The sequence below is a fragment of the Myotis brandtii genome, unplaced genomic scaffold, assembly GCF_000412655.1.
Source record: "Myotis brandtii unplaced genomic scaffold, ASM41265v1 scaffold132, whole genome shotgun sequence".
Lineage (NCBI taxonomy): Eukaryota > Metazoa > Chordata > Mammalia > Chiroptera > Vespertilionidae > Myotis > Myotis brandtii.
Genome location: NW_005354673.1, coordinates 4,817,018 through 4,842,712, shown reverse-complemented (window position 1 = coordinate 4,842,712; position 25,695 = coordinate 4,817,018). Strand labels below are relative to the sequence as shown.

At 52.7% G+C, this 25,695-nt stretch overlaps 1 long non-coding RNA gene across 1 annotated transcript; it reads right to left on the bottom strand.

Moving 5' to 3' along the window:
* Window positions 1-246: 246 nt before the first annotated feature.
* LOC106725048 lies at window positions 247-11,170 on the bottom strand. Its single transcript, XR_001360912.1, has 4 exons — window positions 10,053-11,170; window positions 7,010-8,674; window positions 4,511-5,551; window positions 247-1,322 (listed from the first exon to the last, which is right to left on the bottom strand). It is a non-coding gene; the product is annotated as an uncharacterized LOC106725048 (long non-coding RNA).
* Between the last annotated feature and the right edge of the window lie 14,525 nt (window positions 11,171-25,695).

The following is a 25,695-nucleotide window of genomic DNA, read 5'->3' as shown; positions in this document are numbered from 1 at the left end:
TCGGAGACAAGACACTGGGTGATCTGAGGTGAAACAGGTCTATCATTTATGCTGAGTGGGAGGGTGCGCCAGTCTGGATGGCCGGCCCCCCATTTTGCACAAGCTGCTATTTGAAACACAGACTGATTCAATGCACAGAAACAAAATAGCACATTCAGATTTGGTCCATGTTCAGGTCTATAATGCCAACGCTCCGGGTGGCCTGTTTAATGGGGAAAAAATGAAATACTCCATTCCAGCCAAGGCTTACGGAGGCCAAAGAGGTTTAGTGATTTATTTACATTGAGCAGTAGTCCTCCTCAACCCAACGCGCTATTTCCTGAAGGTTTCCTGAACCTAAACCTTTGTTAACATCCCAGGAAGAGAACATACTTTTCCTGTGGCTTTCAATATTTTCTGCTAAATATATTTCGGCACACTGTTTATCTAGGGTTTCAGCTTTCAGACCTTTATGTACTTTTAACACCTTGAGGCCGTTCCACTGGAAAAAAAAAATGGTGTGTGTTTATTAAAGAGGATTTTATGTGCTGGGCTCCAAGGCAGTGGGAGTTTCTGTTTGGGTCTGTCTAGATAATGAGGGCCTCAGGATGAGGTCCAAGTGACAGGCCTGTTTGGTTTATGAACCCCTTTTGAGAAAGCGGGCCCTCCATGGCTCATACAAACCTTTGAATACCACAGAATGTTGAACCAAATGAGGTATTTCTTCATAAGTGTACGGCTGACAAGGAGGCCAGACGGGAGAAGGATGGAAAATGCCCCAGGTTCCTGGGGCTTAGCTGCGATTTCTTTCAACCTGACACTGTCTGGGTGTCTGCTTATGATATTCACGGCAATTCTGGCCAGAGCCACGCACACTCGTCTCCCTGGCATTTCCTGACTTCAAGCAGCCCCTTCCAAGTAAATACATTTATCGATAGAAGCCATCTGCTTCACCTTGCCAGCAGGCACAGAGCTGGAAGGGGTAGTGCTCAACGCGGTTTTTAGGATCAATTGGCCCATTAGATATTTGGAGGTGGGTTTAGCTTGGAATTAAACAGGACGGAATTGGGGGGTAGAAATCAGGTGATTCAGAGAGCCCTGCTTTCTCCCCACCCCTCCTCCCACCCTCGCCCCAGCCCCCACCTTCTCCAGACAATCCAGGCAGCTGGGGTTTTGGCTCTGGAAGCTCCTGAGCTTTGGCAAGCCAAAGCACATTTCGTGGTGGTGATTCCTTCCCCAGGTTGACCGACAAGTTTCTGTACTGAGCAAGGGATGCTTCCCGACTGTGCGCATGAATCAGAAGCTGTATTTTTCATCCAGGGCTTCTGGTGACAGTTTTTAAGCTGGAAGAACAAAGCAGATCCTGAGGAACCCTATATTATCAGGGTCCAGAGATCATCTGTCCGCGGAGCTGGCTGCACATAGTGCGGTTATGTGATTTCCCCGCGTTAACCATGCCAAGAGCAGCCCATTCCCCCAGAAGGCGATGCCTGCGTTCACATTTCAGACACTACCCTGCCTCTCTCTCTCTCTTCATGTCCTTTGTGGTATTTGCTTATTTGTTGGCTTCAAAAGTTCTTCCTTTTTTTTTTTTTCAGCCTTCCTCTTCCAAATGGGAAGATTTGCAAAAGCCATTCTGGGGCTCTTGAGTGCCTTCCCAGATGGAGGCAAGCCCCGAGATTGCAAACAGCATTGGCACTGCCCATGCTCTGCCCCTTTACAGTGGGTGGACAACAAAGGGGCGACGGTGGGGCGGCTCCTCTGCGCCGGGGCCTGAAGAGGCAGCGTCCCAGAAGCCCATGGATTAGTAAGGTCTGCTGGGGCTGCTTCAGGAGCTGTGGCGGAACAACTCCCTTTTGTTTTGCTGTCTAGCATGTGACCAGAATGCTGCCAGCTAATTTTAACCCCACCAAAGTATGGCTGAAAAAAACACACACACACAAAACAAAACAAAAAAAAAACACTATTGCATCTGGAGAGAGAAATGCTGTGGGCTGGATAAAAGCCTTTTCAGCTTGTGTTCCTTCCTGTTTCAGTTTCCAGACTTGCATTATCGGTAACCTGAAAAATGATGAGTTTCACCAAATTCCTGGATGTTACACAAGAAGACAATGGGGCTATTTCGGGTGCTGTGAGTGTGTCTGGCACAGACCCTGGAAGCCATTGTTTTGGGGAGGGATAATGCTTCGAGCTTTCCTGGTACTTTCCTTGTAGGGTCTCAAAACCCCAAAGGGTAGGGGATGCGGAGGGGGGGTGGGGGGGGGCGAGATACAGGCACTCTCCATGGCAACCCTGTGTGCTTCACTCCGAAAGGACCTGGGTGAGAAGTGGGTTGTTGATTCGATGATGGTGGTGGTGGTGGGGGGTGACGGAGGCAGTGGTGGCCTGGGAGGTGTTAAAAGGTGGATGGAGGGGAGTGTTTGAAGTGGGACAGCAGGAGCAGGAAGAAGTGGGGAGAGGAAAGCTTTCACAATAGCTGAGTGAGTGGCCCCCTGGGACAGAGGCCACCAGCTTTCCTACTAAATTTCCATATCCGCTTTCAACACTAGGAAGTAAGTGGAGGCCTCCGTGGAGTGCCTCCCCCTGGATACTGGCTTCTCAAAGCATTCCCATGGCAGTTTAATTGTTGCTGTCTGGCTTGGTGGCCCATGATGCCCGGTGAAAAGGTATAGACTCTCAAGACCCAGGAAATTAAGCGGTTTGGATAAGCTAGCATGTAGCCCGGCAGCTGCTGCCAGCTGGTCTAAAATCAGGTAGTGAGATGGGCTATCATTAGCCTGAGGTCTACCGTGCAGTCCCAGAAGGCAATATGATGGCGGGGAGACTGAGGGAAAGGCCCCGTTAATGCTGCAGCACTCCGCAGTCCAGAGGGCTTGGGGGCAGTTGTTCTGACAGCTGCTGAGGACTTCAGCCGCCTAAAAAGCCATTTGCTGCGGCCTGCCCTGTCTGGCCAACCTCTGTGTATTAAAGGACTTGCGTTGGTCTTTGAGGTCCCCTCTCCACCTGAATCCTCAGGCGAAGGCCCCACCTTTGGAAGGGATGGGAACCTCCCAAGAGACTCTCCCGCCCTCTGCTATAACCTGTTTACAGGGTCTGTTTATTTGATTGTCCCAAAGGCTTGTTTTGAGCAAGTTGATGCCTGTAATTAAAAAGATGAGAGCTGCCCGGGTCAGGTAACTCAGTTGGTTGGAGCATTGTCCAGTGTGCCAGGGTTGTGAGTTCGATCCCTGGTCAGGACACATACGGGAATCAACCAATGAGTGCATAACTAGGTGGAACAACAAATCTGTCTGTCTCTCTCTCTCTCTCTCTCTCTCTCAAATCAATCAAGTAAAAATTCAAAACAAAAGATGAGAGCTCATGAGTAGGTGAAAATATTTTTGACTCTTCACAAATATGTTTGAATTTCTTTTCTTGCATTTCACAGTAAGGGGTTCAGGTTGGTCAGCACATTTGTCTGTAAGATCACTACGAGCGTTTTCAGTAAGCTAACAGCTGGCTCTTCTGCACAGAATGATAAAAGGAACCCTAAGTCAAGAACTTGTTCCTTGTGCTTCTCTGTCAACAGATTTTTTTGCCAGCATCCAGGTGTCATTAGGACACATTCCTCATTTACCTTTCCGGCCAGAGGATTCCTAAATGTTTCATAATAGCGCCACAGCTGGAATGCAGCTGCTTCAGGGTGGAGCAAAAATAACTCCTTACGGTCGGCAGGGTGAGGGAGGGCAGGGAATCTTGGAGGGCTGGGAAAGTCCTTTCTAAAAGCCAGAAATGAGTGGGGCCTCTGGTGTGAAAACCTTCCAGGTGAGGGAAGGAAGGATAAGTTTTTGCCCACTGCATAGATTCCAAAAATTCACTTGGGGGGTGGGAAGGCTAACTATTTTGAAATTGCCTTTAAAACAAACAGCACAAATGTTTAAATTGACCTGGGAAACGCTTGCTTTTTCCTTTCCCTACGATCCAAGCCTGTTCCCTTGAACATTAACCAACAGGAGAGTTTGTCCAAGCTTCTCTCCTCCCCCATCGTGTCTCTCTCTCTCTTTCTCTCTCTCTCTCTCTCTCTCTCTCTCTCATTATCTTTGCTTCGGCAGAACTTTTGGAAGCTTTCCCAGGCTGGAGCTATAGAATGTTTCCAGGAAAATGCATAAGGAGTGTCTGTGTTTTGAGTTTCTCTGGAGGGGGCTGGACATGTTTTTCAGAGAGACTGAGCTAAGGGCAGCCAGGTCTTGTGCAAGAGTCCAGCCAAGCAAAAGGGCAGACGCTGCCGGAAAGATCTGTGCGCATCCAAAAAAACGCTGAACCGAAGGTGTGGTTTAGTTGGCCCGCCTGTTCTCAGCCTCTTTCAGCCTTTTATTCGAGTGGCTACCTCAATGGCAGTCTGAGAGTGGAAGCACCCCCACCCCCTCCAAAAGATACACTGAGAACAGCTGGGGGCCAGGGTTTGACCTTTATTCTCAAGTTAGCGGTGCTTGTAATTTCTGCCTAAAGAACACTCTCTGATGTAGATGAAGTGCAGGGAGTCAATACTCACCCAGCAGGAAGGCGCCCCGCCCAGGCGAGGAATGTAATGGGTAAAAGGTGTCCTGGAGATGTTGCTGCCAACCCTCCGCCCATGCCAGCGCTGCTCCACTTGGGCCCACAGAAACACACACACAGCTGCATGCACACATGTATCAGAAACATCTGGACACAAAACCAGAAAGCGCCTGCATGAGGCCTGAGGGCAGCGGGACTCGCAGGACCCCTCGCTGATGGAAGTGGCTCTCCAAAGCAAAGGCAGCTGGGGTTTCCCGGAAATACCCTCTTCTTCAGGCTGGTTCATGGGAAAAGGAGGCAGAAGGAGCTCCTAGGAAGGCTGCCCTGAGTGAGCGCTGAGCTGCCCCAGCCACTCTCCAGTGGGAAGCCTGCTTCCTCCTGGGCCCGTCCCCTGAGGAATGTAGTAGCACCCAGTAGATGCTAACGTTTAGGAATCATCTCAGAGTCAGTGTGTTTGTTCAGTATCTTGAGGACCCAAGACCTCCAGAGAGGAAGGACCGAGCAGGGGCCTGCAGTGCTGGAAACCAGAGGACACGGCGCCTGGCTCTCCTCCCGCCGTGCGTGCGTTTGAAGACTATTTACCAGGAACATTGGAACTGGTCATGTAAAATCTCTTTTCCTGTCCGTCCAGGGAACACACATTGACTCCAGAAGGCACCTCCCCCACAGCAGGCTGGGAAGTTGCTTAACAGCCCAGGCTTTGGAATACTGATGCAACGATGACAAGCACAGCTAACATTCATTGGACACCCCTTCTGCATCTGGCATTGTGCTAAGTGTCTTAATGCGGCCTCTCCTCTAATCCACACCTAATGAACAAGGTTCAGTTACTGTCCCCATTTTATAGATGAAGAAACAAAGCTCAGAGAGGTTAAGAAACTTGTGCCAGGATACACAGCTGGTAAGTGATGGCTGGAATTAGAATTCAGGGTTGCCTTACTAGAGTCCTTATCCGACGGGCCTGGGTTTGAATTCTAAGTCAGCTTCGAGTGACTGTGTGACCCTTGCCAGCCTCCAGGCTTCTTGATCTGTTTTCCTAAGGGAAATACATCACATATTGGCAATTTCCTATAACTTAGCCTAAATCTTACACAAGATGTAAGACTGAAATAAGATAATGCATGCAGAGTACTTCGCTGAGCGTTTAGAATGTAGTAAGCACCCAGTAGATGCTAGCTTTTCATAATCATCTCAGTGTCAGTGTGTTTGTTCAGAATCATTAATCACTATTCATAGTCTCTGTGAGTCTTCTTGAACCCTTGAAAGACCCCTCTCATCCCCATATGGGCACATCAGTCCCAAGTCGGCCACATTGCTGATGCCAGGGGAAATAACTTCTAATCCTTTCTTGGTGACTTAATTTGTGCTGGAATCTACACATCTGGAGCACATATCTGTATCCGAGCCACCCATCCCTCCCTTTTGCACTGCCCACTCACATTCACTTGGGTTCATTAGGGGTTCCAAGTTTTCAAAATCATTCAAATCTGATCACTTTCCAGTCCTGCTTAAAAAGTCTTCCAGACGCCGAACAGAATCAAAACAAACCCCTTCCCTGGGACACAAGACCCTTGGGAACTGCCTCCAACCCCTCTCTCTGCCTCTTCCTGCCCCTGGATTACTTGCTGACCACATGAAGCCCCTCTTTGTTCCCGGAATGCCACGTAAACCGTCAAGCCCATGCCTTTGCAGGCTCTCTTCTCCGCCTAGGAGGGATGTTTCCCCTCTTCTCCTTTGAGCAAACTTGTATACATCTTTCAAAACCCAACTCTGTTTTCACCTTTCCCATGAAACTGGCCTCCAGCATTTCTGTCTCTATACTCCATGGCAATCTGCATATGTCACGAAGAGTTGTAACTACATACCTTCCCTACTGGCAACTTGATGTGGTTCAAGGCTAGGGCTTACCTTCTATCCCCCACATCACCTAGAAGGCCTTAAGTAAATGTTAGTCAAAAGAAGGTGCCTGAATATAGATTTGTACAATGTAATTTTATTGGCAGTAAAATAGTATATTATTTATACTTTCCCTGTTCCAGCAAGAATTTGAGGTAGATGTGAATATAAGAATCTTTCTGCCGTAACTGGTTTGGCTCAGTGGGTAGAGCGTCGGCCTGCAGACTGAAGGGTCCCGGGTTCAATTCCGGTCAGGGGCATGTACCTTGGTTGTGGGCACATCCCCAATGGGGGGTGTGTGGGAGGCAGCTGATCAATGTTTCTCTCTCATCAATGTTTCTAGCTCTCTATCCCTCTCCATTCCCCTCTGTGAAAAATCAATAAAAAACATTTTTTTTAAAAAAATAAAGAACCTTTCTTACTCATAAGCAGATAGACAGTAGTGCTTGGTACATCCCATAGTAGAAAGCCAGGGCCTTGGAGTCGAAGAGTTCTGGGTTCAAATCCTAACTTGACGTCTGACTGTGACTTTAAGGCATTACTTCACTTCTCTTAGCCTCAGTTTTCCCATCTGTAAAATGCAGGTAACAATAATTACCTCAGTGGGAGACTTTGTTGATTGCTATCCAATTGTCACTACTGCTTTCTTCCTTAGTGCTCTGAATTATTTTTCCAGAAGTCCATGTGCCTGGAGTGGGGTGGGAGAAATCCTGATCAGTGTAAACTTATCTTGATAAGTTTCCCTTGCTGGTGATTCATTCTGGGATAGATCTGTGACTCCGTTCTGGTCAATGAGATGCAGAGAGGGTTGTTTATGGCGTGTGTGTAGAGAGTTGTTCTAGGAAATAGTCTCCTGCTCTTAAAACATGAGAGAAACAACTGTCCTTCAGCAGCTGGATGTGATGTCTGAAGTGATGGCGGGGGCCACAGCAGCCATTTTGCTGTGATGAGGACAACGACTCAGAGAATCAAGCCAACACCCTAAAGATGATAGAATGGAAACATGGCAAGAACCTGGGTCTTGGTAGCTCAGTTCAGCAGCTGGATTATCCTGCTTTGGAGCCACCCACTTCTGGACTATTTCCTGCGATCCTCAATTCCTTCATTGTTCAGTGAGGGACCACGGGTTCAATCCAATGGACCTGAGGTTGCTGCTCTTACTTGCAGCCAAAAGCATCCTGACAGATGAACCTCACCGGGTTGTTGTGATGACTAAATAAAACAAAGTTTGCAAAGTCCCTAACAGTGCCTGGAACACAGCAGGCTCTTAAAGATTAAAGACTTTCCTGCTGGGACAATCTGAGGTGAATGCATGACTAACTCTTGGTGAGTGACCCAAAGAATGTGGCAGATAGTCATAAAGTCAAATTTAGAGCCGTTCAGAGGTGGGCGGGTGCTGGAATGACAACAAAGATGACGATGACAATAAAACTCAAACACTGCGCTAATAAGTGTCTGATGGAACTTCTCTGAGGCCGTAACAACGGTTCTCCTTTGTTCTTCTCGGGCCTTTTCTTCCCCGGGTCAGAGTGAAACCCTGCTAGACACAGCCTTTTCTAATTGTGGGCAGCCACACTTGCACAAGCGGGGTGGTCCCTGACTTCCCTGGGGCATGGAAGCCCTGCTACAGGATGAAGGCTAGAGTGTAATTTGTAGCTCCAGGAGGAGCCAAGATTTGGAAGTAGAACTCACATACCCACACAAAGTAAAACAGGGGCTGCAACTGACGGAAAAGCACAAAGCCTGTCCCTTCCCAGACCAGCCCCCGCAGATGTCTACAGCTTGGGAAGGCCTGCATTTGGGGGCCCTGGCGGCCCGCCTGGCTTTGGGGCCTGCTGACCAGGCCACAGAGCTCCCCTCCATGCCAGCCCCACGGCCCTTCTGACCCTGTTCCAGGAGAGCTCAGCCACACCAGCGTCTGCCAGACTCATGTCCGCCCAGTGTGTGGGCGGCCCTGGCAGCAGGGGATGGAACAGGGTTTGTGCGAGGACATTGTGGCCCCCGTGGCAGGGTTGTGAGAGAGGCGGTCTCACTTCCGGGCAAGCCAGGAGGGAAGCTGGAGGAGGTAAGGAGCAGAAGCTGCAGACTCAAGGCAGCCTTAGCCCCATTTCCAAGGCCCTCTTCACGTTAGAAGCCTGCTCCAGGCCGTGCACTTCCTGTATGTCTCGCCCCTGCCCAGCCAGGTTCAACATCCACATTCAATTCTGTCCACCAAATATTTATTGAGAATACTCTATGCAAGGTGCTATATTCCTGCCAGCGACTGGGAGTGAGAGAGACACGAAGAAAAACAAGATTAGAGCAGAAAGGACCTCAAATTTCTTTCAGCCTCTATACCTACTCCCCACCCCCACCGCAAGGCCCAAGTATTTAAGAAATAAATAAAAATGTGAATCCAGGGCAGTTGAATCCAGGGCAGGGGCAGGGATCTGTCTCCTCTGGCCAGAGACAGCCTCCATGGACAGAGTATGAAAAGCCGTGGTCTAGACCAGAGGAGAAACTGAGGCCCAGAGAAGTGAAGTGACCTCCATGAGGCACACTCCAGCCAGGTTCAAATTCAGGTGTCCGAGCACCTGGCCCAGTGCCTTATCCATTGCAGGGCCTACGCCTGGGCACTGTTTCAGAGATCAGCAGGGGAGTAGAGGGAAGTGGACCAGGAATAGAATCCATGTGCTACAGACTAGTTACAGAGAGCCAATGGTCTGACTCAGGAGAGAAACCTCCATCTGTGGAAGAGGCACAGGGCTGGGCCGGGGGCAGGATGGGCAGGATTATAATTCAGGCCCTGGAGAAAATGATCTGCTAAAGCCCAGTCAGCATGGCTCAATGGCTGAATGTCGACCTATGAACCAGGAGGTCACTGTTCGATTCCCGAGCCTGCCCAGGCTGCAGGCTCGGCCTATAGTACCGTTTTCTCATTTGTAAATCTGTAATAGGGAAGTCTCTCTACCCCATCCCCTCAAACCAGAGGGGGTGTGCAGGAAGCAGCTGATCAATGATTCTCTCTCATCATTGATGTTTCTATCCCTCTCTTCCTCTCTCTGAAACCAATAAAAACATATTAAGAAAGAAAAAAAAGATCTGCTAAAGACTGAGGAAAGACCGTCAGCTCAGAGTCCTGGGTTCCAGCCCTGGCTCTGCCATCACAAGAAGTGACCTAGGGCCAGTGGTCTCCCTGAGTGGGTTTGTGTCCTTACCCGTAAAATGGCAGAAGGGTGGGCTAGAATGTTCTACGTGGGCTGTGATGTTCTAATGTTCTTCTATGATGCCTTCTCCCTCCCATAGGGCTGCCCTTCACCTCCCCACCGGCACCACCCAGGACACTTTTCAGGGTGCTGGCATTGACATCAGAAGGAAGTGTCCCTGGCACAGTACAAAGCTGGCAGCTCAAGGGGCCTGCCCAGAGTTTGGGGAGCAGTGACAAAGCACGAGGAGGCAGGAACCCGGCCAGAACTGGGGCAGGAGCCATTCCTCTTCTCAGAAGGGTTCATTCCAGTCCAGCCCAGGCCTCAGCCAGTTCTGCTCTGCCCAGGCCCACCACGAGGGGGCAGGAAGGGGAGGCCTTGAGGGTGGGGGTGACAAGCCACTTAATAGTTCCAAACCTCAGCACTCTCATTTTTAAAATGAGCTAAAAACAGTACCTTGGTGTTCTCCGTTGTGAAATGGATCATTTTAGCATCTCAGATGATGAAATGAGATAATGCTTGTCAGGTGCCTAGCACGTGCCTGGTGTAGAACCACTCAGTACATATGAGATCACATGCATTGCCAGAGGGCTGCCTGCTGGGGAAGACCGCACAATTTGAAGGCTCCTGACATTAAACAGGCTGGTTTGAGTAGGGCCCCTATACGCCTAACACAGGCTCAATCACAGGAGGGGAGAACGGGGAACCGCGGTTGGGGAGGTTGGTGAGAAGGCCACTCGAAAAATGTGCGCGCGCCCCCTGCTGGCTGGGAGAAAAGGTGCAGGCCTGCCGGCTGGGAGTTGGAGGAGCCTAGGGGGATGCAGGGCATCCTTGTTAGCACAACCTGCTGTGGCCTGATAGCTTGACCCAATAGTCACATGGTGCCCACCAGGTGTCACCCACTTAGCAACGTGCCAGGCTCTGGGAGGGATGCAAAATGAGTGACAGGTCAGCTAGGTTTGGGGGCCAATTAGCTTTAGAGTCAACCAGGCATCAGTTCAAGCTCAGAGACCACCCCAGAAACTGTGTCTGTTACAGAAGCAAAGTTCCTTGTCTTGGACTTGTAGTGTGTGGAGTGACCTTGGGCAGGGCATGGGATGCCTCTGAGCTTCAGCTTTCTCATCTGTAATAGGGAAGTCTTCTCTACCCCACCCCTCAAACCAGAGGGTAGAAACCCTGGGTGTGGGGCCTCAAGGACTCTGTCACTTGGGAGGAGTTGAAAGTCACCACCAACAGCCGTGTTGTCGCAAGGGAAACCTTATCACTTTGAACCTGGACTGTCACTGGTTGGTTCTTTGGAAGAGTCCCTGTCATGCTCCTGTGGCATGCCAGGCTCCCCAGGTTCCCCCACCCACCAGATACCCTGCAGACCCGGGCTCAGGCCTTCCTACTCCTAAAGAAGGTGAGAAAGTGAGTCATGTAGTTACCTGGTAGAAGGTGGGTTCCAGGCAGAGGAAATGACAGATGCCAGGGCCTCCGAGGCAGGAACATATCTGGTGACAGAGAGACTGTCCTGGAGAAAACAAGGGAGAGGAACAGGACGTGTTGTTAGGGAGGGCATGGGGCGGGGCAGGCGGTGTCGGGCCTCGGGCCATTGGGAGGACACTGGTGTGTGTTGATTCTGAGTGAAACCGGAGGCATGGCAGGTTGTGAGCAGATGAGTGATGTCATCTGTCCTGCATTTGAACAGGTTCATTCTGTTGGGGATTAAGGGTTGGAGAGCAGGGGGACAGGGCTATTGGAGGGACACAGGCAAAGGGACCAGGGTGGTGGTGGCCAAGTTAGTGAGAAGGGACCCACTTCTCAATGTGCTCTGAAGGGAGGGCAGCTGGGGTGAGCTGCATGAGAAATCATCCATTCTGATTTCTATAAATATTTCTCTTGCATATTTTATTATGCGTCCCTAAGGTACATAGGGAAAAGGACTAGTGTCCACACGCCCAAGCACTGTGGACACAGCAAGGAACTAGAGTGCCCACCGCAAGGCCCCACCCAGCTCCTAAGGTGATGACCTTCACCTCCACAGTGGGAATGGTGTGAGGACAATATGCGAACTCTGTGGACTAGATAAAAAGAAGCTACTTTTATTATTTTTTAAAATATATATTTTTATTGATTTCAGAGAGGAAGGGAGAGGGAGATAGAAACATCAATGAAGAGAGAGAATCAGTGATCGGCTGCCTCCTGCACACCCCACACTGGGGATGGAGCCTGCAACCCGGGCATATGCCCTGACCAGGAATCGAACTGTGACCTCCTGTTCATAGGTTGACGTTCAACCACTGAGCCATGCCAGCTAGGCAAGAAGCAACTTTTATTCATGAAATATGGTCAAGGGTCCCCCATGCCCTTTTTTTTCAACCAAGACATATCATTTTAACCCTCTTCTGAAAGTTCAGCAATTAGCACCTGTCTTGTAAACAGGACATGGCAAAGCCCTATTTAGAGAAATGTGGTGGGAAGAGTTTAATCAGGGTAGGCTTCCTGGAGGAGGAGTTTGACTGACTTCCTCTCTTTTCAGGTGAAACCAAGGCTCAGTGGCATTAAATAACTTGCCTGAGGTCACAAAGCGAGAAACTGGCAGAGAAGCGCTTGTGTCAACGCTGGTTTGGCTCAGAAGCTACTGCTCTTAGCCAGGGTGCTGCCATGGTGACCGGCCTTTCCCATTAGAGGAGAATGATGGCCATTCATGGGAGCGCCTGGGACAAGATGATCTGAATGGCCGTCACTCGGTCAGGGTGGAGCACGGGCACCGGAACCTTGGCACTGCCTTGCCAATAATCACAGATTCCCAGTGTGAGGAGGCGAGGTGTGCCAGGCCCTGCGCCCAGAGTTTTAGATGCACCATTTCATTTAACCTTCATTTTGCAGATCAGGAAACTGAGGCCTGACAAGGTTACTATTCTCGCCTGTGAGTGTCAGAACTGAGACAAGAACCCAAGGGTTCCAGTCATTTATTGTTGGATAACGATGAACTCGAAAAGTTAGTGGCTTAAAACGACAACTTATTATTTCTCATGATTCTGTGAGTCGGGCATTTGGGCATGGCTCAGCTGGTTGGTTTTTCCGCTCCATGTGGCGTTAGCTGGGGTCATTCGCTTGGCTGCAGTGAGCTGGTGGCTGGATTGGAAGGGAAGGGCCAAGAAGGCTCTGTTCCCAGGCCTGGCGCCCCAGGGTCCCTCTGCATGACCTCCCGGGGCCAGCATGGTGGCTTCAGGGAGCTGGATGTCTTACCTGGCAGCTGGCTTTTGAAGGAATAAAAGCAGAGCTGCCAGGCTTCTGCGGAGCTCGCTGTGGAGTTGGCACAGTGTCACCTCCACCGAATTCTACTGGTCAAGGAAGTCACATGCCGAGGAGGAGGGAATAGGTCTCTCCTCTTGGTGGGTGCAGCCGCTCATACTGGGATGCGTGATGTTCCTGGCCATCCATAGTGGGAGACTGACTACCATCCCAGCCTCCTCCCTGCCAGCCTCTCTCCCAGACCCTGGGCCTAACCCCAGGAAGCCCTCATCTCCGGGGACCCACTAAAGCTGCCTAGGCCCCCACCAGAGGGGTGTGCCTATGCGTTGTCTTACCTGGTCCTCCTGCCCAAGGACTTCTTCATGCTCTGTGCCTGGCTTCGCAAGAATTCGTCTTCCCTGGTTTCTTCCAGGGCAGGCACCATTTTTTCCGGCTTCCTGTGGCTGCATCACCTGAGTTAGCCTGACGTGTTTTGTCCTCAGGACCCTGAAAGAACCTGGTACATGGCTCACAGGTAGTCAGCCACCTGAACAAGACCGTATTGGATTCACCTTCGCAGGCCCAGCATCAGCACCAGGTCTTCCAGAAAAGCTCGGTAAACAGGGCCTGCTGGCACCTGAGTTCACAGGCTTGGGCCTTGAACAAAGGAAGAGTCTTACTTCTCCAGGACCAGCAGCCTCATCAGCTGGGAATATGGTTAGGAATACGGGCCCTCCCTCCCTACGCACCCTGACCAGGGCCCAGGGCCGGGGATGGAGCCTGAAACCGAGGTATGTGCCCTTGACCGGAATCGAACCCAGGACCCTTCAGTCCATGGGCCGATGATCCATCCACCGAGTAAACCGGCCAGGGCCAGAGTTTGTAAGTTCACAAATACCCAGGTGATTCTCATGCGAGACAACGGAGGTCCCCAAGGTAAAGAAACAGGAGCAGGGTGGGAAGACAGGTGGCAGTGAGTCCCCCTGGGAAGATAAGGCGTGGGTCTCAACCCTGGCTGATGGTTAAATCACCTGTGGTGCTTTTAAAAAATCCCGATGCCCTGTGTGCGCCCAGATCAATTAGATCCAGGTCTCTGGCAGTTGGGCCCGGGATCAGAATCTTAAAAGCTCCTCGGGTGAGTTCAACGTGCAGTGGGTTGAGAGCCGCTGGCTCAGTGTTTTAGTTCGTACAGTGCAGTCTGTGGGCCATCGGAACCACATCACTTGGGGGCATGGATTAAAGACGCAGAGTCCTGGACCATACACCATATTGTGAGTCTACATCTCCTGGGGTGGGGCCCGGAACCCACATTTTTTAACCTTCTCTCTAGGTGATTTAAACGGCACTGAAGTTAGAGACTGTTGAGTTCAGGACCCTGAATAAGCGATGACAATGGCAATGATGTTTCTAAATGAGAAAATGTAGGGAAGCAAACAAACCTCCATACTCCTCCTGCCTAGAGAGCATCAGGGGCCCCTCTTGGCACCCCCTCTGGAGCAGGAAGGAGCCCCCCCCCCGCCCCCAGAGAAGCTGCTCAGGGCAGGGTCGGCGGTGGACTGGGCTGTGCTCTGCTGCAGGGTGGAGCCTGTCATCTGGCCCGGACAGAATTATTGCCTCAAATTACATGGTTGATTATCAATTACTTGTGTCTGTATGAGAGCATGTGTGCGTGTGTGCATAAGTGTCTTTGCAAATCATTAAGGGCCGTAATTCTGGATTATCGTTGATTAACGAGAGGGAGACCTGGTACCTCCAGCAGCCGGGATGGCAGCCCCGCAATTATGTCCCAGCTGATCCGTAATTGGTGCATCACAAGATGATCTCTCCCTCTCGGCTGCCTCCTCCCAGCCTCTCCTGCGGCTCTGCAATTAGCGCCATGGCTCATTCCCTCCCAGCCCGGGCTGAGCTCAGAGACCTGCTTTCTGGCAAGCGGGTGCCGTGGGGCTGGCTTTGAAGCCCCCCACCCCAACATGGGGCGGCGGCGGTGGCCTGTGGGGTGGCGGGAGAGGCTCAGCCACGGGGTGTGGAGCCGGCAGGCGCTCAGGCTTGCCGAGAACTGTGTGCTGCCCGTGACAGTCTTACCATTATTCCTCCCAGCAAGCCCCGAGCCATTCTCCAACCTCCTGCCCCTCCCTCACTGCATGGATGGGGAAACTGAGACCCGGAGAAGGAAAGTGGCAAATCAAGAAAAAAAAAATCCAAAAACAACAATTCAGAACAGCATGGCCACAGAAGTCCAACCCCACAGAGCCAGGAAGGAGCGAAGATGTGGGAGTCCCTACCCCATCACTCCCATCCTGGGGGGCTGTTCATATCACCGCTGGGGGTCTCCGTTTCCCTGAGCAACACAGGCTTTTGTCCTGCAGAGATGACAGCTCCATACACCCGGCTCCCCAGGTCAGGAGGACCAGCACTGTGGACGTCGGTGTTAGCTCAAGGCAGCGGCCCCGCCCCCTGCATTAGGGCCACAGCCGCCTAACTGTTCTTCCCACTGCACCTGGAGCCCCCAGGGTCTGTCACACCGAGACAGAGGATCCTTATACACCCTGTTTCACTCCCAGCAAAGCCTCTGAGTGTCTTTGGCATGTCCTCACACAGTCATTCATTCACACAGGAACTATTTGTTGAGCACCTACTGCGTATAAGGCACTGTGTTAGGCACAATGGGAAACCAAACAGACACAGGCTTACCCTCTGCACCGTGTCACTCGAGGTAACCTCAGGTTAAAGTTTGGATCCCCAGTCTCTTTTCTTGCTCCACCCACCCGCCCTCTCTACCCCACACAGACACCTCCCTTCCTTGGCCCAGTCGGGTCCCTCTGCCTGGAACCCCATTCCCTCCTCCCATCGTCTTTCTCCTGGGGCACACAACCTGGGGGGAGGCAGTGACGCTTGTGCTCATATTGGGGATCAATTCCTGAGAAAGGGGTCTGTCCTCAGCGGGGACCAGCCATCACAGAAGCACAAACTTTAGGGCTGGCTTTACAGGGGGCAGGGGGGGGGAGGGCGGTGAGAAAACGGGGGAAGCAGGGCTGTTCTGGAAACCTGCCCCATAAAGGACTCCCGTGGCTGCAGAGCCACCAGGCCGTTTGTTGGTGAGCCTTGCAGCTGTCTTGGCCATTTTCATTTTTATCTACTTAGGGTGGTCAGCAGGTCATGGCAAGCGGGAGACGCAATGCTAATGACTGGCTGCACGTGGCGGCCATTCAGGAAAAAGCTGCAATGTTCTCTCTGCCACATTAATCAGAAAAACACATCAAGAGCTGTTGTGTGGAGACAGCTTTCCTCCCGGTACCTGCCCTGCATACTAATCACCAGCCCCGCTGGCGGTGAGTCAGCTCCGTGCCAGGCAGGCAGGGAGGGAAGGCCAGAAACACCGGCTCCGCGCGTGTGGGGAGCAGCCAGAGGGGCGGGAGCCAGCCCCGACCCCTGAAACGCACGCTGCCCGAGACCCTGACCATCGCTGAGTCCCAGGCAGGTGGAGATGGCAAATTCTGAAAGAGTCGTCCAAGTGCAAACGCTGGCCCACATCCTCGGGTCTAAGTCCTCCCCACGGCTTCCAGAGGGAACTCTCCAGAAGTCGATCCCTGGATAGAGTCTGGCTAAAGAGCGGCCTCTTTGCCAGGCCCTTTGATAACAATAAGACAGAACCTTAGTGCTGAACATGCGGCAGGCACACCTGTGAGCAGATGAGGGCAGAGCTTGCACCAGCGGCTCTCAGAGCGTGGGCCCTGGCCCCGCAGCATGAGCGTCACCAGGAACTTGTTAGAAATGCCAAGTCATGGGCCTCACCCCACACCTGTGAATCAGGAACTCTGAGGGTGAGGCTGAGAAATCTGTGTGTGAACATGCTTTCCAAGGGGTCCTGACCATGCTCATGTTTGGGAACCACTGGCCTATGCAAAGGCCCCAAGGTGGGCAGGAGCAGGCACGTTGGAGCAACTGGAGGGAGGCCTGCAGGTGGGGTGGGAGAGGGGGAAACAGCGTGGCCTCAATGAGCTGGACAGGGGTTGGCTTACCTTGGCCTTGGAGGCATCCTAAGCATTTCAGCCCTGCATCACTGCCCATCACCAGGGAGCCCAGCCGGAGGGCTCCTCTGCCCTGGGGACCCTGGAGGAGTAGCAGGTCGCCGGAGTGTCCAGGTTGGCCGAAGCGAGAGGAGGGGAGTGGCCACATCAGATGGCTTCCAGAGGCCCCTGGTCACCTGATTTTGCCAATGTGTGAGCTGCAGGAAGCACCGGTTAGACGATGAGTCCTGCTGCTGGGGAAGTGCCTTAGTCCTCAACGTGGGAAAGAACTTAGGAGGAAAGCCCCTCCTTATGGTCCTCAGGAGGCACTGGGGCCCCTGTGAGCAAAGGAGACTGCACGGCTACCCTTGTCAGGAAACAACCCTGCACACACTCACACCTGGAGGACCCCGGGCAGCTGAGCCCGGATGAGCCGGATGTGGTCGCAGCTGTTTGCAGGAGGTGTTAGCCCAGAAATAGATCAAACACCCCGCCACCCCCAGACTCAGAGACATTTATGGAGTCCCTACTATGTGCTGGACACTGTGCGAGCCCTTTCGCATCTGCTAGCTCTCAGGAAGGGCTCCCAGGTCTGAGGGCTCTTTCTGTCATTCCGTCCGCAAATACATAGGGATTGTTTGTTCTGGCCTGGGCATCGGGACACGGTGCTGAGCAGGACATATATGGTCTCACCCTCAGAGCAGCATGGTGGGGAAACAGGCAAATACAAATGATCCAGAAAAGGTGATTTTAGGGCCAACCACGAGGATTTGGGGTGTTATTTTTATTAAGAAACACTATTCCTTTAAGAGTCCTTAGCAGGGAGAAAGAAACCAAGAGAAAAGACAGTCTGCTAGAGCTGCTCACACTGGCGTTGCCCACAGTTACTACTAAACATCATCGTAGGACCTGGCAGTGGTTGAGCTCATCAGTGCCCCAGGCCCTTTGCATCTCCTTAAGGATAGGCTGGCCAGTGTCCACTGTCTCCCCAGCCCCGGCTGCCCCCTCTCCGTGGGGCTTTTTCACAAGAGGCTCAGGGAATTCCTGCACCTGCTGTCTTCCCTCCTGGCGTGGTGTCCTGCAAACCTGACAATGAGGATTGGGGGCCATGGGCTCTGGGGGAAGGTGGGGAGCTTTTTAAAAACATGTCCCTGTTGTTTCCCTCGCTGATCTCCCCCACCCCTCCACCCCCAGCTGGCATATGAACTTGTTCTTCCTTTCTAAGACTCTGAGAAAAGGCACCATCTGGCAGTTTCATCAGGCCCATGGCCCGTTTCCACCCAGCCCACTCTGCTTTCCTCCCAGCCCCGGGTCTGCAGAGCGATCCAGCTTTTGCAGGGCACGTGCAGAAGAAGAGAGGCAACAGTAACGGCGGAGACGGGCAGAGCGCTCGCCGCTGGCCCGGAGCGCTTCTGGTTCTGGTTCTGCAGGTGTCGGGATGCTTGCAACAGCCCCGGGGGGCCGGGGTGGACCGCTATCACCACCCCCGTTTTACAGAGGGAGGAACTGACATGTGGAGATGATCAGAGACATCCTCATGCTCACGTGGCTAGTGATGGCAGACTGGGACCTGAGCCACAGGAAGCATCAGACTTCGCTGATTCGTACATGGAAAACCCAATCTTGGCTAAAGGATGTGGGAAGCAGGGGAAGAGAGTTTAGAAAAAGGGATCTCGCCCGCCTGGCCGGGAGAGAGGGATGCCAGAGAAAAGGCCAATAAATCCACGAGGAGGGGCAGACCTGGCTGACCAGGCTCTGAGCTCGGTGAACAGCAGAGCCAGGGAGCCCCCCAGGACTGGAAAGCCAGGAGCCCCCATGGGGAGCTGGCCAGGGAGCCGGTGGGAGCCTGCAGGAGACCTGGAGACAGGTCTTCCTCCTGAGAGCAGAGCCCCTGGTTCCTTGCCCAGCTTAGGTCCTCACCGCTGGCCCCTCCCTCACTGTGTTCTCTGAGTGATAAGTGAGGCTGCGCCCGAGGTGGTGGGAGTGAGCCTCCTTTGGAGCAGAGGGACCTGGGCACGAATCGCAGCTCTGTGTGCTGTGGCCAAGTCACCCCCCCACCCCATGTCTGTGTTCTCATCTATAGGGCTGCTCCCCTCGTGTTAAGAAATGTGAATGAGCTTGGTGTCAAGAACCCAGGTGTAGAGTATGTGATTGTCTAGCCCAAGCATGTCAAACTCTCGGCCCACAATGAATGTTTTTGCGGCCCAGCCAATATAACCGTTTGTAAGAAACGTTTTAATAAAAATTTCATAACTTAATTTTTACAATATCCTGTTATACATAATTATTAATAATTAACTACAATGTTAACTAATGACTGATTACTATCATCGTGTTGCATTCATTTCCCTTACTCGCCTTACGCACAGGGGCACCATTTCTCTCCACTAATACTAGCAGCGAATATTTTAGCAGCCGATGGCCACGTCATTGGTCTTGGCCTGACTTGTTTGGTGTGCACAACAGAAAATATTTCGCTTTTGGAGAACAAGAAAAATAGGTTTATGTGCGTTATGCTTATTAATTTGTGCAGTTATTCAGTGTCTGGTAAGTTAATGTTCAAGAAAACAATATTAACTTTTATTAAAATGTTCTATTATTTTGTGTTAACAATGACGCATTTATTTCAGCCCTTTGTATTCAGCATGTCTCTATTGAAGTAAACCTACGTTTCTATAAAAATTGAAGGTTTTGGTTTTTTGCGGCCCACGTAAACTTAAACTTGTTTATTTGGCCTGTGTTAGCCTTTGAGTTGGACATGCTTGGTCTAGCCATTATACTGTACACCTGAAACCAATAATGTTACATGTAAAATGTAATTGAAAAAAATTTTTAGATTAGGAACATGTTAAAAAGGAAAAACAAAACCAAAAAAAAGAACCCAGGTAGGCTCCTGGCACATAAGAGGTGTGTGGCCCAGATGTCCTGCCCTCAATCCTTGTTCTTTCTTCCAGAACAAGGAAGGAGGAAGCGAAGGCTCCCACGGCGACTGGGGCTGGGCCTAAAGGGGCCAGGCAGACACCCACGCCTCCAGGACACAGGGCTTCCTCCTCAGAGCAGAGCCCCGAGGGCCACGGCCCCTGCCCAGGCCGCTAGGAGGAGGTGGGCAGTGCCAGGCCAGGCAGAGAGTGGAGGGGCCCTGACTCCCTAGGCAGCAAGTCGCTTCGATCCAGAGGCCAGTGTGGGGGCTGTGCCCTAGCCTGGCAGGCAGAGAACTCCCCAGCATCCCTGTGTGGGCAGCAGCCAGAGGCAAAGCTGTTCCTTCGCCCTGGCCACCATCCCCTGGGGGAGGGGTCACCTGGCAGTGGGGGGTCCCCAGATAAAAGAGCTTTACTCCACACAGCCCCGCCCTCCAGTCCCTGGGCCTTGCTGGGTCCTTCCGGCCACCTCCCCCGCTGCAGACCCACGTGGGAGGGGCCGCTCCCCGCAGGCTGTGTCCACCGTGTCTCCCCGACAGCTCACCACCCAGCTCACCACCGCGGCGCGGGACTCGGGCCACAAGTCCAGGACGGAGTGTGGGCTGTTCCTGGCCCCTCCATTGTCACAGAAGCCGTTTGATGTGGGTGCAGGCAGTGACCCTGCTCAGGGTTTCCCCTTCAAGAGAAGAAACGAAGGGACTCGGGAGGGACCCATTGTCCCGAGAAGTAGGGCACGGAGCGGAGCGGGAGTTTGGAGGCGGCTGTGAGAGGGCGGCAAGAAGGAAAGAGGGCAGCTTCCTTTTCTTTCTTTTTCTTAACACTCGTTTTTTTCTCTCCATAAAAAAAAATATGAACACAGAGGTAAAGAGAGAAAAAGTGAAAAGGTCCTTTTATTCCCAGGTGTGACCCATGTCACTGCTTCCCCAGCAGTGACCTATATTAGTAGTTGGCTGTGTATCGTATATCACCCTGACTTTTTCTGGGCATTTACACACGCGCGCACACACGCACACGCACATGCACACGCATATACATACACACATACATGCACACACACATACATGCACACACCCATATACATGCACACGCACTCACGTGTGTGATGCCAGGATCTCTGCTTGTCTTTGCTCTTACATAAATGGGATTGTGCTGACTATATGGCTCTGCAATGTTTTCTCTGGAAATGCACATTCCGGACATACCAATGACATACAGGAGCACCCCTGTTAGATTTGCTTTTTTAAACAACTGCATAATATTGCACATGTGGGTATAACAGGGTCCCCATTACCCACCCAATCCCGGGAGCGTGGGCCAAAAGGCTTCTGAATGTGGGTGGCGTCCCTGGCTCTGCCAGTTCCAACGGGATGCCGTCCACGTTCAGACAGTGGCAGGGCCTTCTCCCCAGGGACAGATAAGGCATCACCAAGCTTTCTTATCCGTCCTTGCAAACAATTCTGAAGCCAGCGCCCTCGCCCAGCCTCCTGGTGCACACGCGTGAGTCATTCTCTAGGCGTGGATGCCCCGAGGTGGAGCAGGTGGGCAGGGACCCTGCCATGGTGTGAGAGGGTGGCCTGGGGCCTCCTGCACCCGCTCGGCCGCATCAGTCCCCCTCGCCCACATCCATCAAGTGGCAGTTGGCTGGGCTGGCTGCTTCCAGGAAATCAATTGCAAAGACTGGCGGTCGTCAGCGCTTGCGCCCTGGAGGCCATCCAGGGAGTAGATTAAATTGTAGGAGAAAAATCGTACTGGGCCCGAGACCACTCATAACGGAGACTCCTCGGTGACCGCTCTGGAGAAGTGAAAAGAACAAAGGTAGACACACTCTCACTCCCCGTTGCCCACCACAGTCCGCCTGCCTGAGCTTAGCCCTCTGCCCTGGGAGAAGCCGCCCTCGTTAGCAGCCTGGTGGGGAGGAGGAGGCCTGGTCCAGGGCTACCGGTGCGCAGGCAGGGAGGCCAGAGGGGCACCTGCTCCTCCGCAGGGTGGACCCAGCTGACCACCAGGCCCTTAGCTGCTCAGGGTCATGGAGCCCCTTTATCCAATACCTGGCCCCTTCTGCCACCTGCTTAACTACGAGGCCGCCTGGCAGCCAGTTAGCAACCCTCCACTGGCCCCTCTCCACCTGCTCCCCAGGCCAATGGTTCCTCCAGCTGAGTACAACCCTCTCCGCCCCACCCCCCGCACAACACGGGTGCAGGCACCTCTTAGTTCTTATTATCCAGCTCGAGACACTGGTCCCGCACCCCTGGGAGGAGGTGGGCCTCTTCGAGGGCGGTTTTTTGGGGGAAAGGGCTTGGTGTGGACAAATCCATGCTCCTTAACCGCGAGGGTGACTGGGGCCTTGGCCTGGTTTCAAAGGCAGCAGGTTTAGAAGCCTCACCCTCTAACCATCCCCGCCCACAGCTGGCCTTGCACAGAAAACCCAGCCATGGCTATGAACTTGGGGGAACATGCCTTCATTTCCTACCCGCAGCAGTCTCCCCGCCCTCCAGGCCAACCTACTTGATCACGATAAAGATTAACTGCAGCTGCCAGGGATGGGGCGCTACTTTTCACACACTCTGTGAGGTAGGTACGTACGCTGGGATTTACAGGTGGGAGAGGGGGGCTCAGAGGGGTTACGTGGCTGGATCCAGGTCACACAACTGTAAGTGCCAGAGTGAGGACTGGAACCAGGTCCCAATTAGACTCCAGGGTTTATGGGCTTCACCACTTTGCTACCCTGGCTCCCACTGGCTTCCCTTCATTCCCTCTTCTGGGTTGTCCTGAAGACCAGGCTGAACTGGCCAATTTCCCAGGGCTGCCCCCTGGCGGGGTGGGGCTGCCTCATCTGGTCCCTGGGGCTGTGTGGTAGGGGTTCCTGGCAGAGAAGAGACTCTTACATGCCCCTCCCCTTTTCTCCAGATTCTCCAACTCTCCTACAGATCCAGCCCCGCTCCAGGCCAGCAAGACCTGACAGGCCACCCTGCCTGCCGGGGACTCTTGTAAGTCACTCCCTCAGCTTGCAGGGAGGCAGCGCAGCCTGAGACCCATGGACCCTCTCCGGGCAGCACCTCCCTGCCTGGGCCCAGGGCGGGGCTGGTTTCTTTTCTCCAGGCTGCCCAGGTCTGCAGGCTGGGAGGTGGGAGAGGGAGGTAGACCCATTCCAGAGGGGCTTGCTGCCCTCCTGTGGCCTGGTGCCATGGCTGCCACAACTCCCTCCTCCCGCTGTCCCTGCTATGCCTGGGCTCCAGTGGGGAGAGGGCAGGGAAGAGAAATGTGGAAGTGGGAAGGTGAGAGAAAAGAAGTGCAGAAAGAGGGGTGGCCCACCCAGCATAGCTCAGTGGTTGAGCATCCGACCTATGAACCAGGAGGTCAGGGTTCGATTTCCGGTCAGGGTACATGCCCGGGTTACAGGCTCGATCCCCAGTGTGGGGCATGCAGGAGGCAGCCAATTACTGATTCTCTCTCATCATTGATGTTTCTATCTCTCCCTCTCCTTTCTCTCGAAATTAATAAAAATATGTTAAGAAAGAAAGAAAGAAAGAAAGAAAGAAAGAAAGAAAGAAAGAAAGAAAGAAAGATGGGTATTGGGGAAGGACAGAGCCTTCTGCAGCACCTGGAGAATGGCAACAACAATAACAAAAACTAATAATAATAATTGAAAGGCAGCTACCACCTAGAATGTTTTACCACTTACACATTTTCTCATTTAATCCTTACATTTACAACAATGTGATGAGTAGCTGCTTATGATCATCCAAGGCTTGGTCATTTGTTCAAATGTCCCAACTGGCGAAGGACAGAGCCATCCTCACCACCTCACTGCTCCAGCCTCCAGCTGCTCCTCCCACTCAGGGGGGCACAAAGATGGCGAGCCTCTGGGCACTGCCGGGGAGAGGCCCAACCCTTGTGGCTTTGGGCACTATACCCCCCCCCCCGTGTGGCTTTGTCCTCTATCCATCACCCCCGTTCCCTGGCGCTGTACCCTGCTGGGAGCCGGCCCATGTTGTCAGGATCACCATCACCAGGAGGTCTGCTGGGACCATGTGGCCTTGTTTGGGCCTCGGGTCTCCAACCTCCCTGCTGCCCAAGGACTGACGTTCGGCACCAAGCCACGCGCAGGGCCCAGGTCATTTTTGCTGCTGAGGAGACGGAGGCGGAAAGACCAGAAAATTCCCAACCACCAGCTAACATGGCAGAGCCAATAACAGCGATGGACTGATCCATTGGCCTGAAAAGATGTCCTAGTGCATTGCTTGGTTAAAAAAAGAAAGAAAGAAAAGAAAAGAAGAGAAATCAGGTTTTAAAGCTGTGGACAGAAAGAAAAGATTTTATTAATGAGACAAAATTATTTTCTATGTATCTAAGTATAGAAAAAGGATATTTGCCAAGATGTTAACCAATGAGTTTTGTTTATTTTCTCTTGGCTGTGTTTCCTATTTATTTTCAATGAACATTGATTATTCTCATGATTTTAAGAATAAAACTAAACTAATCCCAGACTGTTTGTACCTGTCTCTGCCCTTGTGCCTACCCTTAGCAGCTACGCGCCCCCCCCCCCCCCCCCCCAGCCCCCAAATCACAATTTTGTATTCCTGGGCCTTCCCTCTTGCCATGTGCATGTCTTGTGGTGGGTGGGGGCTCCTACCTGCTCCAGCAAGCCTTCGTCTGACTAACAAGAGGTGAAGGCTGCACCCTTGGCCTTTCCTCGCTGACCTGCCTCTGTCAAATGCACCAGGTGGGAGGCCCTGGCTGCCCTTTCGTGGGAGGACGTGCCTGGCTTTCCAGGCATCGTTTGCTCCTGCAGGCTGAGGCCGCCTGCCCTGAGGCCGAGGAGCTCAGGGGCAAGGCCCTCCTGGTCACTGGACTGGGGCCCAGGTCAATGGCTCCACGGCTGAGAGGTTATTGTTGCAAAATGAAGAGTGAGGAGAAAGAAATCACAGAAGCGCCTCCTCATCAGAGAAGAAAGAGCAGAGCCTCGGGACGGGGCTAGGCTGGCCCCTTCCAGAAGCTCCATGGAAACGAGGAAGGAAATGGGAACGGAGCTTCCTGAGCCTCTACTATGTCCAAACAGTGGACTCTCTACGGACACGTCCCTCCTCCCAGAACACCCTTCCTTTGCACGGGCGGGTGGGGCAGCTGAGGTCAGGAGGTACCTTGCCCTTAGCTTCTTGCATTTCTGGTGCTTCCTCTAACATCAGAGTAGGCCCCTAAAATGGACTCTGGGTGGAGAACTCTGTATGGACTGGCAGCGTCTTCTCCTCCCCTGCGTTAGGCGCGGCCCAGGCTCCCCAAGAGCCATAGAGACCCCTCTGCTCAGGAGCAGGGACTAGGACCTAGCATTCTCCGCTGGGGGCTGGCTTTCGGAGCACCTCCCAGGTTAAGGAGGAAGGTCGCTCTCCTGCCATGGAAACAGCAGTCATCAGAAAGGCAGCCCAGAGAGCCCAGAGAGCTGGCCTGCAACCCGGCAGAACCAGGGTTCCAGGGAGTCGCCCTGAGCCCTCATCTTCAAATCACATCCCCTGAACTGGCCGCCCCTAGAGACCCGGAAACCAGGTTCCAGTCCCCAGCAAACCTCTTACACACATGCAGGACAGATGTGGGGTTGGGGCACCTAACTGGGAGGCCGGAGAGCCTGGTATTCTACCAGCTCTGCGCCTAATCTGGGACACTGAGGCGAGTCACTCCTCACCACCACACCCTCCTCCTACTTACACAGTGTGGTGGCGTCATGAAAAGTTTCAAAGGGTGAGGTTGAAGGAGGCTCAGCCCTTGCTGAATGAGAGTTTCCTTCCTGAGGGGGAGTCTGGTAATGAGTTCCATGCCTTGAGGATCTCGGGTTGGCTGCCCGTAGTTCAAGTGTGATTAATAGCGACATCTCGCGGACACAATGGGTAACTGCACCCGCCTGGATGGAAGCCACAGTGACATCCAACTTTCCTCATTTATGTCGCCAGGAGCTCATTGCAG